The sequence below is a fragment of the Lithobates pipiens genome, unplaced genomic scaffold (genome assembly GCF_037356315.1).
Source record: "Lithobates pipiens isolate NorthernLeopardFrog02 unplaced genomic scaffold, aLitPip1_a1.2 Scaffold_27, whole genome shotgun sequence".
In the NCBI taxonomy this organism is placed as follows: Eukaryota; Metazoa; Chordata; class Amphibia; order Anura; family Ranidae; genus Lithobates; species Lithobates pipiens.
In genome coordinates, this window is record NW_027507788.1 from 31711452 (window position 1) to 31729219 (window position 17768).

Below are 17768 nucleotides of genomic sequence, written 5' to 3' on the forward strand. Positions count from 1 at the left end.
AAGTTTGATACTATGCTCACGCATTCGACTAAGCACTTGCCTAATATCATTGACATGCTCCTGAAAAGTTTTGGAGTAGCAAAGTACGTCATCCAAGTATGGAGAACAACATTTGTCTCTGATGCCCTCTAATACATTCTCCATGCATCTCTGAAAAGCTGCTGGGGCATTCGTTAATCCAAATGGAATACGGTTCCACTCCAGGAGTCCCCGGGGGGTGCTGAAAGCTGTCAGATGTCTGGAGTCTTCATGCACAAAGCCTTGATGATACGCACTACCCTGGTCCAGGATTGAGAACCACGTAAATCCTCCTAAGCTATCCAGCAGATCTTGTATTCTGGGTAGTGGATGTCTATCTGGGATAGTCTTTCGGTTTAACTCCCTAAAGTCAACACATAGTCGTAGGCTACTGTCCTTCTTTCGAACACAAACAACTGGTGATGAGTATGCAGAAGAAGATTTTGTTACCCAACCTCGGTCAAGAAGGTTTTGGATATATTCTTTCACTTCTTTGTATAGGGGTTTCGGTATCGAATTGTAGCGTTTCTGGACAGGAGTTTCATCTTTCAGATTTATCCTCAGTTTCAGGTTAGGGATGCATCCTATGTCTCCCTCATCTCGAGCAAAGACATCTGATTCATCATATAACATTTGTCTCGCTATCTCCTGTTCTTCTTCTGAGAGATCTTCCAAATTGACAGGTGGGTACCACTTAACAGATTTGTTAGTGGGTAGCTGATTTCCAGTGTCCACTTGATTCAACTGGTTTACATGAAACACCCTTTTCTTCTGGTCAATTCCCTTTCCATCGTCTTTGTTTGGAGACAATGGTAGAATCTCAGCTGCTGGAGAGATGGTACCCAATACTGTTCTGGGTGGAAGGTAGATGTCATGTTGAGCACGGTTCAGTATAGGTATCTTCACCAGTTTAGAGAACCCATTTGGCACATCTACCACTGAAGGAAATAGTTCAAGTCCTTCCTCGACTGGATATTCGGGAAGTGGTTCAAATGGCATGATTCCTCCTTTCGGCCACGCTCTAATTCTGCATTTGACTTCACAGAGCTCGCCTCCTTTAATCTGGAGTCCCTTCTTCCCCACTTTGACCATACGACTATCGAATATTTCTCCTGGGTCAGTTGCTTGACTGACAGCATTTACAATCTTATTCGCTACACTCTGTCTTACTTTCATAGCTTCACTCAGCAAGATAGTCAGGTTTTGGGTGCTGTTTGGTTGGTCACGGTTTTCTCTGATCAATTCTTCGATAACATTAAACCCAAGAATTGGATTGTCATTACAGCAGTCACTCACCAGCATTGGCACATAAATGGCTGAGTTTCCATGTCCACTACTTTTGAATTCCAGGCAGACTTCAATCCATCCGATGAATGGAATGATAGAACCATTTGCAGCTGTAATGGATAAGTTGTCATCACAAAGTAAATCTTGTATGTGCCTAATGGAGACGCTGGGTAGAAACTTTTCTAACCATGCCTTCCCGACAATGCTAACCTGAGCTCCTGTATCCATCAACATGTCAACCGGTACACCATTCATCCGACATGACAGTAGGCATTTTCCTCCAATTAATTGTGCTACGTGTTGTTTGGAGAATCCATTCTCTTTTGGGAGTGTTCTAGTTGACCGGTGGGTGAATACCCTGTTTACCTTAGCATGGGACAGATCATTTGAGGTGGTCACTGGTTGTCCCTTTCCCAGTGACCGTCTGTCGTTTCCCGACTGCCTTCTTTTCTTCAAGCAATCAACCGCTCTGTGTCCTGTCCAACCACAGTAGAAACAATGGTAGCAGTTCTGACTCTCTCGTTTAATGCAATCATCACACCTGGGCTTGCAGTGAGTTGTATCTGGAACTTGAACATTGGTTAGTGGCTTAGTCATTTGGTTTCCAACAATAGGAGTTAGCTTCATCATCTTTTCCAGGTTCTTTGTGAGAGCAGAGACCTGTGTTGTTAGTTCCATTAATGCAGTGTGATTTGCTCTAGCATCTACCTCAACTCCCTTTTGCAAGGTGTCTTTTTCACTATTCCCTGGTGTCTGTGATGAATGAACAGTAAGAGGTTTATGTTTAGGAGCACTGTTTAAGCGTCTCTGCCTTTCTGTTTCCTCATCAACTGATCTGGTGACTTGCTCTATGATAAAGTCATCCGTTACTGTCAAATCAGACACATAAGGCTTGATATCTCGTCTAACATTAGAATTTTTCTCATTTAGTCCCTGATACAGTGTATGAAGGAATATGCCTTGCACCAGTTTTTTGTCATAGTTAAGCTCTCGCCTATCATGTTGTGATGTAGACAGAACTTTTTGTTTTAACCCCACTAGCCTGTAAACAAATTGTTGTGCTGTTTCTCTTTCTTGCTGGGTAGCATTGCTAAGGTCCTGAAATAACTCATTACCACTTCGTTCTCTCATATGTGACTTCAAAAACCTTTTCAATTCAGCAACAGTAAGATCATCTTTGTCAGTCAACATATCTTTAAAATTACCAGGTTTGATTATTCTCAACACTGTGCGTATAATTTCAGATTCAGGGAATTTTTCTGTTAGACCCTCGTCAATTTGTCTGCACACGCTACTGTAACTCATGTCCGAACCATGATCTGAAATTACACCACCATGCATTTTAAATTCTCTACGTGGCAATAAAGCAACAACATCAGTTAATCTCACCACCTCCGATACCTGTTCAGTCCTTGCAGTCCCACTACTTATTTTTTTTGCAGCGGTTGCAATGTCCACAGTTGGTGTACTTTCCTTGTTAAGTTTTAGTTCATTGATCTTGTCTTGGATGATGAGTAGGTAAGACATACCTTGATCTTCCAACTTTTCCAGCTGATCACTTCTCAAGTAGTCTTCAATAAATTCAACAAGTTCCATTTCGTTGGTACCAGTCACTGATGGAACGTCCACTTCTCTTTCATCTCCCAGCGTAATAGCGAGGCTATGCAGCTGTTCTTCATTAAGCAGATGAATTTGTTTCCGGATATCCCACATCAGCGCACGATGAGGAGACGCCATCTCTGTTGCAATCTGAAGACTTGCACTCACGAGGCAGACGACTCTCACGACTCTCCTTGTAGCTCTGTAGCAGGCTCACGCTTGTCTCGCACTTCCCTTTTACTGGTAACACAATGAATCCCGGCACACGAGCCCCCAAAATGTTACCGGCCTCAAAATGTGAATTAAGAGAGCCGATGATTGTAGACGCGATGAGATAAGATGATCAGCTTGGCGTGAACTGCAAAGAATCACACAAACAGCATGAGATAGGACCACTGACTTTATGGCTGGAAGTAGTTTTATTTTTCCAGTCACATGGTGTGTGGCCTTATATAGACTCTGTTTGTGTACCTTCTCTGCCATCTACTGGTTATTATTAGAATAGAAGGGAGATGTTTAGAAATATAAAAAAAAAATGAATATGTACTTTGCTTTGGGGTGTCTGTTTTGTGACCATATAAACCCCAGTCCGTCACACGTACATTCCTGACAATGGTGCGTACATTCCTGGCAATATTGCTGCATTCCTGGCAATGGTGCTGCATTCCTGGCAATGGTGCTGCATTCCTGGCAATGGTGATTGCATTCCTGGCAATGGTGCTGCATTCCTGACAATGGTGAGTGCATTCCTGGCAATTGTGGTACATTCCTGGCAATGATGAGTGCATTCCTGGCAATGGTGGGTGCATTCCTGGCAATGGTGGGTGCTGCATTCCTAGCAATGGTGAGACTACATTCATGGCAGTGGTGGGTCTGCAGATGGGCACTTGTAAGGCTGCAGATGGGCACTGCCCCTTATTTTGCTTCACAGGTCTTTATTTAATTATTTTTTTCCTGAAACTTCCCTCTTAAAGTGAATGTTCGTATTATACGCCAATAAATATGGTATATCCAAATAATACAACCGGGCTCATCTAATTTACTCACACACAGCCACAAGAGGCAAGAGAATACTTGTTGGCCAGTGTATTAGTGCTCGAACAAACACCCTTAGACCGAATTTTAATGGTTCGAAGAATGTCAGGCAAAATAGGAATATAAGTCCTTTGCTTGCTCTGGCAGCAGACTCAATGCGCCTAATTTCTTCAGGACACTAACCAGTATCCCCTTTGGCTGACACCCATCCACTGACTTCATTAGTCTGAAGGGATGGCCCTCACAAAACAGGCCCCTAGATGCAGATCTGTACTCACGGTAGCCAGGAACAGGTCCTTCTAGACATATCTCCCTCTTAGACAGCTCTACAGGACATCTGGGTTGCAGCTTCTGCTGTTCTGGCCCTCAGGTCCACCCCCTGAGGCCACATGGGAGCCTGTACAGAGGAGACATTGTGCCCATCAAACGCAGCCATTGTGCCCATCGTATGCAGCCATTGTGCCCATCATATGCAGCCACTGTGCCCATCGTATGCAGCCATTGTGCCCATCATATGCAGCCACTGTGCCCATCGTATGCAGCCATTGTGCCCATCATATGCAGCCACATTTGCCCATCATATGCAACCACTTGAGCCCATCAAATGCAGCCACTTGTGCCCATCATATGCAGCGACCTGTGCCCATCATATGAAGCGACCTGTGCCCATCATATGCAGCCACTGTGCCCACCGACCCTCCCACTCGTGTCTCTGGCAGCACGGGCCAACACTGGCTGTAACTACACCTATGCTCCCATTTGTCAGTCCTCCCATTATTCAATATGCCTCGTCCTATTGGACAAGTGTGAAACAAGCAGGCAACATAAGCAGTATCCGAGCACAATGAGCAGACCCTATCAATGAATCACTGCACCCTGGTAGGCAGAGAGCACTTTAATTTACCTAATTGCCTCCCTGGTGGGCAGGGAAAACCAAAAACGATAGTCTCTCTCTAGCACCTACCTAAGAGGGTGCTATATCTGTGTAGGCAAGTGCTGTGGCATGGCCAACTACTTGAAGGTGGTACTGCACCACTATGCCAGAAGACTCATGCCACGTACACACGATCAGACTATCTGGCGGACTTGGTCCGGCAGACCAGAGTCCGCCGGACAATCCGCCCGTATGTGGGCTCTGGCTGACTTTTTTTTCCCCAAAAGTCCGGCAGACTTAGAAAGTAGTTTTGACTCAAGAATTGTCCGTCAGACTGCGAGTCCGGTGCGGACCTGGAGCCGCGTTCAAAATGAACGGACTTTCCTCCATGTGCAGGAAAGTCCATTCATTTCAAAAGTCCGGCGGACTCCCGCCATAGTCTGGTTGTGTGTGGGCAGTTCCGCTCGTTCGGAAAGTCTGGCGGACTTTCCGGCAGTTTGTCCTCCAGACTAAGTCCGCCGGATAGTCTGATCCTGTGTACGCAGGAAAAGTTGTCATCTGGTATGGGCTCCATTTGGCCATCTTGGGGAGGCCAGCTGAAATCCCACAAGATTTGGGTGGCTGTCTGGGAGGTGCTTAAATAGTAACCTTTGCGTTATTTAGGTGCGCCTGGAGTGAGTGAGCGGGTAGGACAGGAACTTAACCTTCACTTACCAGAGAGAGTAAAGGCATAGAGGAAGGGACAAGAACAAGACGAGATGGGACTGTGCAGGATTCCCTGGCAGGATAGTTTTGCCCTACTTTCCTGTAATTTTTATGTCTTGTATTGAACTGCATGGGGCTATCGCTTTTTTTTGTAGTGTGCTAACTAGGGATGAGCCGAACAAACAAACCCCCCCCCCCGCCCCCGGTTCGGTCGACACCAGAACTTGAGAACAGACAAAATTTGTGCAAACATGTGAACACAGTTAAAGTCCATGGGAATTGTGAAAAATCAAAAGTGTTAATTTTAAAGGCTTATATGCAAGTTATTGCCATAAACAGTGATTAGGGAACCGGGTCCTGCCCCAAAACGGTTCCTTTTTCAGGAGCATTGATTTTAAGAATGCTAAAAGTGAAACAATAAAAATGAAATACTCCTTTAAACATCATGCCTGGGGGGTCCCCTTAGTCTGCCTGTAAAGTAGCACATTTTTCCCTGTTTAGAAAAGTACCACAGCAAAATAAAATTTCTAAAGGAAAAAATGTAGTTTAAAATTGCTCAAGGCTGTAATGTATTGCCAGATCCCGGCAATATACATAAAAAATAATTTTAAAAAAACAGCGTGGGTTTCCCCCCCACCCCCCAGTTCAAAGGCATCTTGCCTTTGGCCAATTATGGCTCTCACTGAGGAGGGACTAAATTATGGCTCTTACTCAGGTGCGTGCTGTGATTGGCCAAAGCATGCAGGTCAGGTGTATGCTTAGGCCAATAATCATACAGGAATGCACTGCGGTCTTGCAGTACATTATGGGAAGCTCGAATTTGTCACAAACACCCCATACAATTCGCTGTTCAGCGAATGGGTGAACACTCGATGTTCGACTCAAACTCGAAGCCTAGTGCTTACATCCATTGGCAGTTTTGGGCCACTGAAACTTGTTTATTATTTGATTTTAGTATCTTCCTCTGTCCTCCACTTGTTTAGGGCTAGTTAGTTTAGTCTTAGCTAGACCTTCCCTATTTCTTCTATGTTCCCTCAATTGGTTCTGGTCATTCAAAGAGACAAGACTCTGGAAAGTTATCTTCTTATCCTGTGAAAGGCTGGAGAAACACCCTCCGCACTGCTATTAGCTGAAGTAAAATTGTGTTGGATTGATATTATGTGTTTCACTGAAGAGTTAAGCTGCTTGTGGATGGTGCCAAGTCAGTAGGTGACTATGCTGTCCAGACAGACTGGGTCCTTAGATGTCAATACATGAAGCTGCATTTGATTCACAACAATACTCTACCTGTTTGTATACTGTTTGTTTGAAAAAAAGAACAAAAATATAAACATATTAAACAAGAAAAAAAAGCATTGCAGAGGTGGGTTAAATCATTATAATAATAATTTGTTATGTGTGCTCATTAAATGTGCACGCTTGTTAGAACGTACCATTAGGTTGCGTTTTGCCATATCAATGATGGGTGCTTTTGCACCACCTACTGGTAAAATATGAGAATGCATGTAGCATTGATTCTCACCAATATACAATACATTGATCTACACAGGCATACCCCACTTTTAAGTACACAATGGGGTTTATTTACTAAAGCTGGGAAATGCAAAATCAGGATCACTTCTGCATAGAAACCAATGAGCTTCGAACCTTGGCTTGTTCAATTAAGCTTTGGTAATAAAACCTGGAAGCTCATTGGTTTCTATGCAGAAGGGAGCCTGATTTTGCACTTTCCAGCTTTAGTAAATAAACCCAATTGCGTACTTAAAAGAGGGTTATGCCTGTACAATAGCATCCGGTGCCATTACGCATTTGCTTATAACTATATTGATCCCATCCCTATTAAGGAAGATTAAGTGGCAGTAGCATTTTTCATGGCTGAAGCCCAATACTGTGACACTGGGAGGTATACTGTAGATGACAAATGTTGATTTGTCACAAGGCCTTCATTGTCATGTTCATTGGCATGTATGCCTATAGCCCCAGTCTCGGATAGTTGAGCTCTATTCATTTAATTTCATTGTGTTATAGGCCTGTCCAGTTCAGATTGATCTGCGGGTGCATGAGTGTGTGCGTGGGGCCTCGCTTATGGCGTTTATTGTCCCAACTGTCCCTGATTTCAAGGGACTGTCCCTGATTTGGAGCAATGTCCCTCTGTCCCTCATTCCTCCTCATTTGTCTCTCATTTGGTCTGATCTATATAGTTGTATATATAAAATGTACTATTTATCTATCAAAAAGTGTTTCCCAGTGCTAAACCTTTCATCCAATCTCTAAATTACATTTGCATTTGTAAAAACGAAAAGCCAATATAAAGGAATAGTAGTGGTAAAAAGCACTTGTGGGTTTGATCAATCATTTTTTTTTGTACAGTTCTCCTTTAAGGGGGGCGTGGCAGGAGGTGTGTCCTATGCCTGCATACTTTTGCTAATTGGTGTCCCTCATTCCCATTTCAGAAAGTTGGGAGGTATGATATCGTGTTTTTTTTTTTTTAAATTCTGTTTATTGATTTTGCACATAACAAATAAAACAACTTACAGCCTATCGGGCATACCCAGGCTGATTATTATTACACACCCTGAACAGTCAGGGAACAAACAAACCCCCCCCCCTCCCCCCCAACATAAACAACCAAAAAATCCACCGTACACTCTAGCACCACCACTCAGTACTCAGGACAGTGTGCAAACTCGATCATGCTATACTGCAGACTACAGACAACCACAGGATGAACTATGCGAAGGACCCAGGGCTACATAAATGTCAGTACCCTAGATATTCCCACCTACTCACAAAGGAACCCCGTCAGTCATCATTCGAGTCAGCGTTAGTGTCGCATGACTCCGTCCAGATGTCCCAAATTTTATGAAACTTGGCCTCGCAGCCGCGAGAAAGATAGGTGGTCTTATATAGTGGAAGAGCCGCGTTTACTAAATTCTTCCAGTAATTAATAGAGGGAGCTAGCGGAGCCTTCCATTTAAGAACAATAGATTTACGAGCATAATATAGCAATAAGCCGAGGAGTGTGCGGAGCGCCCGGCGTGGAGCCAGCGATCCGACCAACCCCAACAGGCATATCTCTACTGACAGCGGTACATTTACGGTGGTCACAGTCAGAATAAAATTAGTCACCTCCACCCAAAAACTAACTATATGAGGACAGCTCCAGAACATGTGGAGAAAATCTGCTGAGAGCGAGTTACATCTCCAACAGGAGGCAGAGACAGAAGGGTAAATTCTGTGAAGACGTTGTGGAGTGTAATAAACCCTATGCACTATTTTAAATTGTACCAGTCTATCCCTGGCTGCCACTAATTGTAAGAATGGATATTCCCAGACATCTTCCCAGTCCTCAGTGTCCAATGAGGAAGAGTCCACCTCCCACTTTGCCCTCAGGGCTTCCAGGCCCGTATGAACATTTGGGAGCAACACCTTATATATAGCAGACAGAGGTTTAGACAGATCCCCGTCCCTAAGCAGAGTCTCCAGCTTCGAGGTATAGAACACCACTGGGGCATTTTCAAACTGTGTTCGAAAAGCATGGCTAAGTTGCAGAAACCGGAATAAATGTGAGTTAGGCAAGGCATACTGTTGCTTCAGCCCATCAAAGGTCCGTAGTTTACCCTCAACACAGAGATGCTCAATATACTTGATACCTCTGCTGGCCCATACATTAGGATCAGGAATTGAGCCAAATTCCGGAAGATTCGGGTTAAACCAAAGAGGACTGTGGGGAGATATGCATCCCGAAGGCATGGGGCGCACAGAATTAGCCACGCTGATATCGTGTTTTTAATATTTTTTTTTCTTATGGGAGGTTAATGTCCAATTGTTGGATATGATCCATTCCAACTGCAAGTCATTTTTCAATAAAAGTTTTTTCTATACTAGTAATGGAGGTGTATAGTGTGCGTGTATGTGGTAGTGTTACTGGCAATCAAAGGATTAAAATGTATTAGTAAATATGTGGAGGGCAATGTGACGCTTTCTTGGACTTACGCTAACTGACGCTAACGTTATCTTTTTTACTTTTTGCTATAATAAATATCCCCAAAAAATATATAAAAACATTTTTTTTTCCTCAGTTTAGGCCGATATGTATTCTTCTACATATTTTTGGTACAAAAAAATCACAATAAGCGGGTATTGATTGGTTTTTGCAGAAGCGTCTACATAATAGGGGATAGATTTATGGCATTTTTTTTAATAATTTTTTTTTTACTAGTAATGGCGTCGATCTGCAATTTTTATCATGACTGCGACATTATGACGGACACATCGGACAATTTTGACACATTTTTGGGACTATTGTCATTTTTACAGCGATCAGTGCTATAAAATTGCACTGATTGCTATAAAAATGACACTGGCAGTGAATGGGGTTAACCACTAGGGGGCTGGGGAGGGGTTAAGTGTGTCCTGGAGAGTGATTCTAACTGTGGGGGGGGGCTACGAATGACACTTCACTGATCTCTGCTCCCGATCACGGGGATCAGAGATCAGTGACACTGTCTCTAGGCAGAACAAGGAGATGCTTGTTTACATTAGAATCTCCCCGTTCTTCCTCCCCGTGAGACGATTGCAGGTATCCCCGCGGCGATTGAATCTGTGCGACCCACGATGCCACGTCGGCAAATTTAAAGGGAAGTACCTGTACGCCCATTTGTCCAGCCGTGCTATTCTGCCGACGTATACATGTAAATGCGGCAGTCGGCAAGTGGTTAAGTTGCTGCCATAACCACTACCCCAGATTGCCTGTTTTAGGGTGGCTCCTCTTTCTCTTGGATCATCCTATGGAGTTACTCTTGCCTGCAGGGACTAGCATTGTGTCTCCCTGCACTGTGTGCACTATGTGCATCAATAGAAACACACAGCTCCCAACTGTCCTTGATTTTGAGGGACTGTACTTGATTTGAAATCATTTGTCCCTCATTTTGGTCTGATCTATATACACTATATTACCAAAAGTATTGAGACGCCTGCCTTTACACGCACATGAACTTTAATGGTATCCCAGTCTTTGTCCGAAAGGTTCAATATTGAGTTGGCCCACCCTTTGCAGCTAAAACAGCTTCAACTCTACTGGGAAGGCCGTCCACAAGGTTTAGGAGTGTGTCTATGGGAATGTTTAACCGTTCTTCCAGAAGGCCTGGCTCGCAGTGTCCGTTCTAATTCACCCCAAGGGGTTTGAGGACAGGATTCTGTGCAGGCCTATCAAGTTCCTCCACCCCAAACTCGCTCATCCATGTCTTTATGGATCTTGCTTTGTGCACTGGTCCAAATCATTTGGTGGTGGGGGGATTATGGTCTGGAGTTGTTTTTCAGGGGTTGGGCTTGGCCCCTTAGTTGCAGTGAAGGGAACTCTTAAGGAGTCATCATACCAAGACATTTTGGACATTTTCATGCTCCCAGCTTTGTAAGAACAGCTTTAGGATGGCCCCTTCCTGTTCCAATATGACTGAGCACCAGTGCACAAAGCAAGCTCCATGAAGACAGGGATGAGCAAGTTTGGGGCAGAAGAACTTGACTGGCCTGCACAGAGTCCTGACCTCAACCTGAAAGAACACCTTTGGGATGAATTAGAGTGGAGACTGTGGGGCAGACCTTCTCTTCCAACATCAGTACCTGACCTCACAAATGCACTTCTGGAAGAGTGATCAAACATTCCCATAGAAATCTCCTAAACCTTTTGGTAATATAGTGTAGTTGTATAGAAGACGCTCCGTTTATCAGTGTTTCCCAGCGCTAAACCTTTCATCCAAATTCCAAATTGCTGCATTTGTATATTTCAAAAGCCAATATAAAGGCATAGTAGTGCTGAAAAAAAAAAGAATTTGTGGGTTTAACGTATTCTCTTTGTTTAATTCTCCTTTAAGGGGATGTGACAGAAGTGTGTCCTATGCTTACATACTTTTGCTAATAGGTGTCAATTTTTCCCATCTGAAAAAGTTGGGAGGTATGGTAATGTATCACCCTCTACTTTAGGTAGTTGCTAGAAGTAGGATTTTTATAAGTGCAGGTAAGTTTAATCAGACCTAACTGTAAGCAGGCCCCCAAACCCTTTTTAGGACAGTATCTTGCATATTAGCCATTAAAATTAGCACTTTTTATTTCGAACGTTCGAGTCCCATAGACTTCAATGGGGTTCTAAAGTTCGCACTAATTTTCGGTCCGTTCAAAAGTTCTGGTGCAAACCGAACTGGGGGGTGTTCGGCTCATCCTTACCCAGGATCAGGTTGTTGTTGTCAGGTGGAAGAAGTTGGAGATGGAGCATTAGGTTGTCTGGGCCTTTGAGGCACTCCGCAGTCTGGGGTTGACCTTGGGTCTGTGGGGTTCGGGTGCAAGTCGGAGCCTTTCTGAGAAACAAAGGAGGATCTGGACAGGAGGCACAGAGAGGGACTGAGAAGGATAATGGGAGCTAGTGATGCCGGGCAAGTCTCCAGGAGGGATCCACCGAAGTGCAGCCAGGAGGGCTGCTGAGTGATAGTCACAATTGGGAATGCTGGGGAGGCATGTGGAGTGGACTGGGAGTGTGCAGTCTGAGGTGGATGTAGAACCAGCAGGAGAGACTGTAATGTCATGGGCAGTGAAGTCGGGCAGCTGCAGTCAGGAGGGCTGGCAGGGCCTGAAGAGGACTGGCTGGGAACAGTAGTCCACCATAGGACAGCTAACACTAAAAGACGTTTCTTCCACTATTTGTTGCTACACTAAAGGGGCCCGCGGTCCCTGCCTGGAAAAGGGCAGTTGCTAAGGCCTGACAAGAGATATTCCGCGTACACACAACCAGATGTTCTTGCAGACTAGGTCCGACGGTCTTCCAGATGGACGTTCGGCGGAGTTTCGATGGACTTTCCAAACAAAGGGACTTGCCCACACATGAACGGACTAAGTTGGTTTTGGACGTGATGATGTAAGACGGGACTAAACAAGGAAGTTCAATAGCCAGTAGCCAATACCTGCCCTTGCATCGTATTTGGTCCATCGGACCAGCACACAGACAAACGGTTTTCCCGATTTTAGTCCATCGGATAGATTTGAAACATGTTCTATTTCTAGATCCGTCTGATTTTTTTCCCGAAAAAGGATCGGATTAGCCCACACACGATCGGATTGTCCGACAGACTAATCCCTTCGGACCTAGTCTACCGGAAAGTCCGGTCATGTGTATGCGGCATTAGAGTTGGGCCTACCATGTGCTAGCTGTGCCAGGAACCAAGTATTGTACAGGAGAGAGAGAGAGACGGTCTGCAAATAAGCATTGTGCTGGAAGAAGTGTAAATAGAGGTTCCAAATTATCATCTTATTGATTCTATTATTGATTCTGGGCATCCCATAATCTCCCTTACCCTATCCAAGACACACACAGTTCCCAGAACACAGCGCGCCCCATTCCCCAGAAGACAATGTGAGGAGAAGACTGAAGATCACCGCGCAATAGGAAGAGGCAGATTAGGACGATCTGCCTAACAACAGGCATTTCTGGTAAGTTAATTTTTTATTTTTTTTTTGCAAATGTTTTTTAATGTATTTAAAGGATTGTTTTTGTGTATTTTTTTTTTTAGGGTGGCCCTCCACTTTAAGTATAAGGTGCTGGAAAAGGATCTTTTTATCAATCTTACAAATGAAGAATGGAGTAGAATTTATTCTTGTATACACAAAGGTTCCATTAATGTTTCCACTCCAGAAAATGGATTCAAATTTTTTTCTAGGTGGTATAAAACCCCACTTTGCTTTCATAAAATGTCTCCTTCATTACCTCCTAACTGTTGGAGATGTATGAATATAGACGGTTCTTTATTTCATACTTTTTGGACTTTCCCACATATTCAGCCTTTTTGGAAGGAAGTCCACCATCTTACTACACATGTAGCGGCCACAACCTTTGCTGTGTGGCCTTGACTTGTTGGGCTTACCAGTTACCTTCTCTCAGCCTACTCTTCCACGTCTAGGGGTTCCCAGGGTTGATACCCAACGACTTGAACACTGACACAGATGAAGTCCTCTTTAAAGGGTTTTATTTTGTGATAATAACTTCCAAACAACACAGTCTCTCGTGGGAACAGAGGGCACGGGTGAAGAACTCAGGCACCTTGAACTGCAGGTCTAGCAAAGTCTCTATTTCCACCCAGAGAGTAGCCACTCGCAGCTGGGTACTTTAAGGCTGAACAGATCTCTAGCCAGAGATCATGGCAGTCAGCACGTTGACTCAAAACTTGAAACAGTCCTGTGAACGTGGACAAGTTGTAACTAAAGGTGAACAGGAACCTTTTCCTCAGTATCTGGAACGTTTCCCGTCTCCTCAATGGTACTAGAGAAGCGTGAATTTGTCAATGTCTTCCCCAACTCAGTAACCAGGCACTTTCCAGGATGCCATTTGCCGGCCCTCCTCCGAACAGTACTCCCCCAGTCACTTCCACGAGCTGTGGTGCCTCTCCAAGCTGAGAGCACACCCGGACAACTTGAATCCTCCCTCAGTTACAGTGCCTCGGACCAGCCGGGTCCGAGACTCGGGAACAGACGGATCCCTACCTCAGACCAGATGGTTCTATCAGGGGCCTTCCACAGGAACATGTTGCGGGGTATCGAACACCCCATGACCGGGACCCCTCACGGGGCTACCCTGGTCCTGGAACCAGAACAGACCCCACAGGTCTCACAAACTTCTCTCCCCGAACACGTGACCCACACCCCTTAAGTGCCCCTTCCCAGACTCCTCAACGGGCCCTGGCACTCCCACTGATTTTGATTGGTTCAGAGAAGGCTGATACTTAAACATCCAACCAGACCTGGTTCTGGCCTGTCATGTGCACCTCACCGTTCACATGACCAGGCAGAACTTCCAAACACAACCTGGCCAGACTGGTGTTAAGGCCTAACCTACACAATTAGCCCTCAGAGCCCCTACTGTTCTGAGGCAAAAACTAAATTTACATGCGTATGGCATTTTGTCTACATACATATTTCCTCACTTCCGTTTCTCACCAACACAAATGCTTTTACACCACTCTTATATCCCGAGAAAAATTTACCATAAATCCCATGCCTTACACTTACTTAACGCAGCGAAAATGTGTATTCCAGCTCTCTGGGAAGCTACTACTCCCCCATCTATTCTTGATTGATTTAACCGTATAGAAAAAATAAAATCCATGGAAGAATTGATCTACCAGGCTAATGACACTACTAACGACTTTAGAAGAATTTGGGATTGTTGGAATTGCTTTTGCAACTCACCTGAATTAACGCAAATATTATCACAATAATTTTATTATTTTTTTATTTATTTTTTATTATCAAATACTGCATTCAGATATTAATAATTTCTACTTCCCTTTATTTATAACATTTCTATTTTATTGTTACTCATTGTACATCTGTACTACTATATTATTATATTATTGTTCTTGGTCCTATGTATTACAATAAACATTATTGCAACAAAAAAAAAAAAGTATAAGGTGCTAATAGTAAAGTGCTAATAATGTTCATTAAATAACTCTAAACCAATCCTTAGGTACAGTGCCTTGTGAAAGTATTCGGCCCCCTTGAACTTTTCAACCTTTTGCCACATTTCAGGCTTCAAATATAAAGATATACCGTATATACTCGAGTATAAGCCGAGATTTTCAGCCTCTTTTTTGAGGCTGAAAGTGCCCCCCTCGGCTTATACTCGAGTCATCGCTGTCTGCCCGCTCGATCAGCGTGTCGAGCAGACAGACAGCGGCCATTCGATTCAAAAGCCGCGCCTCCGGCTCCGCCTTCGCCTGTGATAGGCGGAACACTGAATTTCCCAGCAGCCTGTGTTCCGCCTATCACGGACATCGTATCATCCTCGTACTACGGACGAGGATGATACGACGTCTGTGATAGGCGGAACACAGGCTGCTGGGAAATTCAGTGTTCCGCCTATCACAGGCGAAGGCGGAGCCGGAGGCTCCTTTTGAACTTTACAATGGCCGCCGACGAAGAGGGCACGGGACGGCACGGCACAGGACGGGACGGGACGGGGGCAAGGCAAGGCAAGGCAAGGCAAGGCAAGGCACGACACGACACGGGACGGGACGGATGCAAGGAGGCAAGGCACGGGACGGAGGCAAGGAGGCAAGGCACGGGACGGAGGCTCGGGACAAAGGTAGGCTGGACACACACACACACACACACACACACACACACACACACACACACATACACACATACACACACACACATACACACACACACACACATACACACACACACACACACACACACACACACACACACACACACACACACACACACGGATGGAGACACACACAGGGATGGATGGATGGATGGATGGAGACACACACACACAGGGATGGATGGATGGATGGATGGAGACACACACACACAGGGATGGATGGATGGATGGACACACACACACAGGGATGGATGGATGGATGGACACACAGGGATGGATGGACGGACACACAGGGATGGACGGACACACAGGGATGGACGGACACACACACAGGGATGGACAGGCATGTCTCACCCTCGGCTTATACACGAGTCAATAAGTTTGCCAGTTTTTTTGGGGGTAAATTGGGGGCCTCGGCTTATATTCGGGTCGGCCTATACTCGAGTATATACGGTAACATTTTTATTTTTTGTGAAGAATCACCAACAAGTGGGACACAATTGTGAAGTGGAACGAAATCTATTGGATTTTTTTAACTTTTTTAACTACTAAAAAAATGAAAAGTGGGGCGTGCAAAATTATTCGGCCCCCTTGCGTTAATACTTTGTAGAGCCACCTTTTGCTGTGATTACAGCTGCAAGTCGCTTGGGGTATGTCTCTATCAGTTTTGCACATCGAGAGACTGAAATTCTTGCCCATTCTTCCTTGCAAAACAGCTCGAGCTCAGTGAGGTTGGATGGAGAGCGTTTGTGAACAGCAGTTTTCAGCTCTTTCCACAGATTTTCAATTGGATTTAGGTCTGGACTTTGACTTGGCCATTCTAACACCTGGATACGTTTATTTGTGAACCATTCCTTTGTAGATTTTGCTGTATGTTAGGGATCATTGTCTTATTGGAAGATAAATCTCCGTCCCAGTTTCAGGTCTTTTGCAGACTCCAACAGGTTTTCATCCAGAATGGTCCTGTATTTGGCTGCATCCATCTTCCCCTCAATTTTAACCATCTTCCCTGTCCCTGCTGAAGAAAAGCAGGCCCAAACCATGATGCTGCCACCACCATGTTTGACAGTGGGGATGGTGTGTTGAGGGTGATGAGCTGCGTTTCTTTTACGCCAAACATATCGTTTTGCATTGTGGGCAAAAAGTTGGATTTTGGTTTAAATTATCCAATAGATTTCATTCCATTTCACAATTATGTCCCACTTGTTGGTGATTCTTCACAAAAAATTAAAATTTTATATCTTTATGTTTGAAGCCTGAAATGTGGCAAAAGGTTGAAAAGTTCAAGGGGGCCGAATACTTTTGCAAGGCACCTGTATAAAGTGCTAATAATAAAGTATTGATAATGTTCTCACTTCCCAATGTGCAAAACAGTGCAATACAATGGCATCAGAAAAAATATAAGTCAACAAAACAATACGAGGAAAAGTGATCCAAAGTGTATCCAACATATCTAAAAGTACTATGCAATAGTCTCTTTTGTAAATAAAAAGTTGTGCAAAAAAGTCAAACAAAAGGGAGAGGGAAAGGAAACAGAGTCCAATTGCAGGTAAAATTATAGCTGGTAGATATCCTTCTCCATTCCACACCCTGTGTGTGCTAGCCTCTGACCTTAAAAATAGACCCCAAATGGGTCTAGTTGTGCATCAACAGACTTATAACACTGATGTTTTCTTTTCTCCTCCTCTGTGGGTATATTCTGGATGTTCTGGATCTACAGTATCAATATAATTTGTAACTTTGGATAAATTCGTACTGGTTACGTTCACTAACAGTCAAATTTGAAGGAAATTCCAATACCTAGAATTTAATAGTTAGTTATTATTAGTTAGCTAGTAATTCTTTCAAATTTTCTTTCTTATTTTTGGGTTTTCAGATTTTCGCATTTTCAAATTGCGATCATATTGAAAGACCCGAAAAATAAATAAATAAAATAAAACAAATTAAACAAAAATGAACAACTTTTTCGGCAGTGCGCATGTCTATAAACTAGTCAGTAGAGGAATTGTACACATAGGTAGTACAAATAGGCATGCATTTTATGCAGGATCTTATGCTAGCCGTGGCAACAAGAACCCGCATTCCATGCAG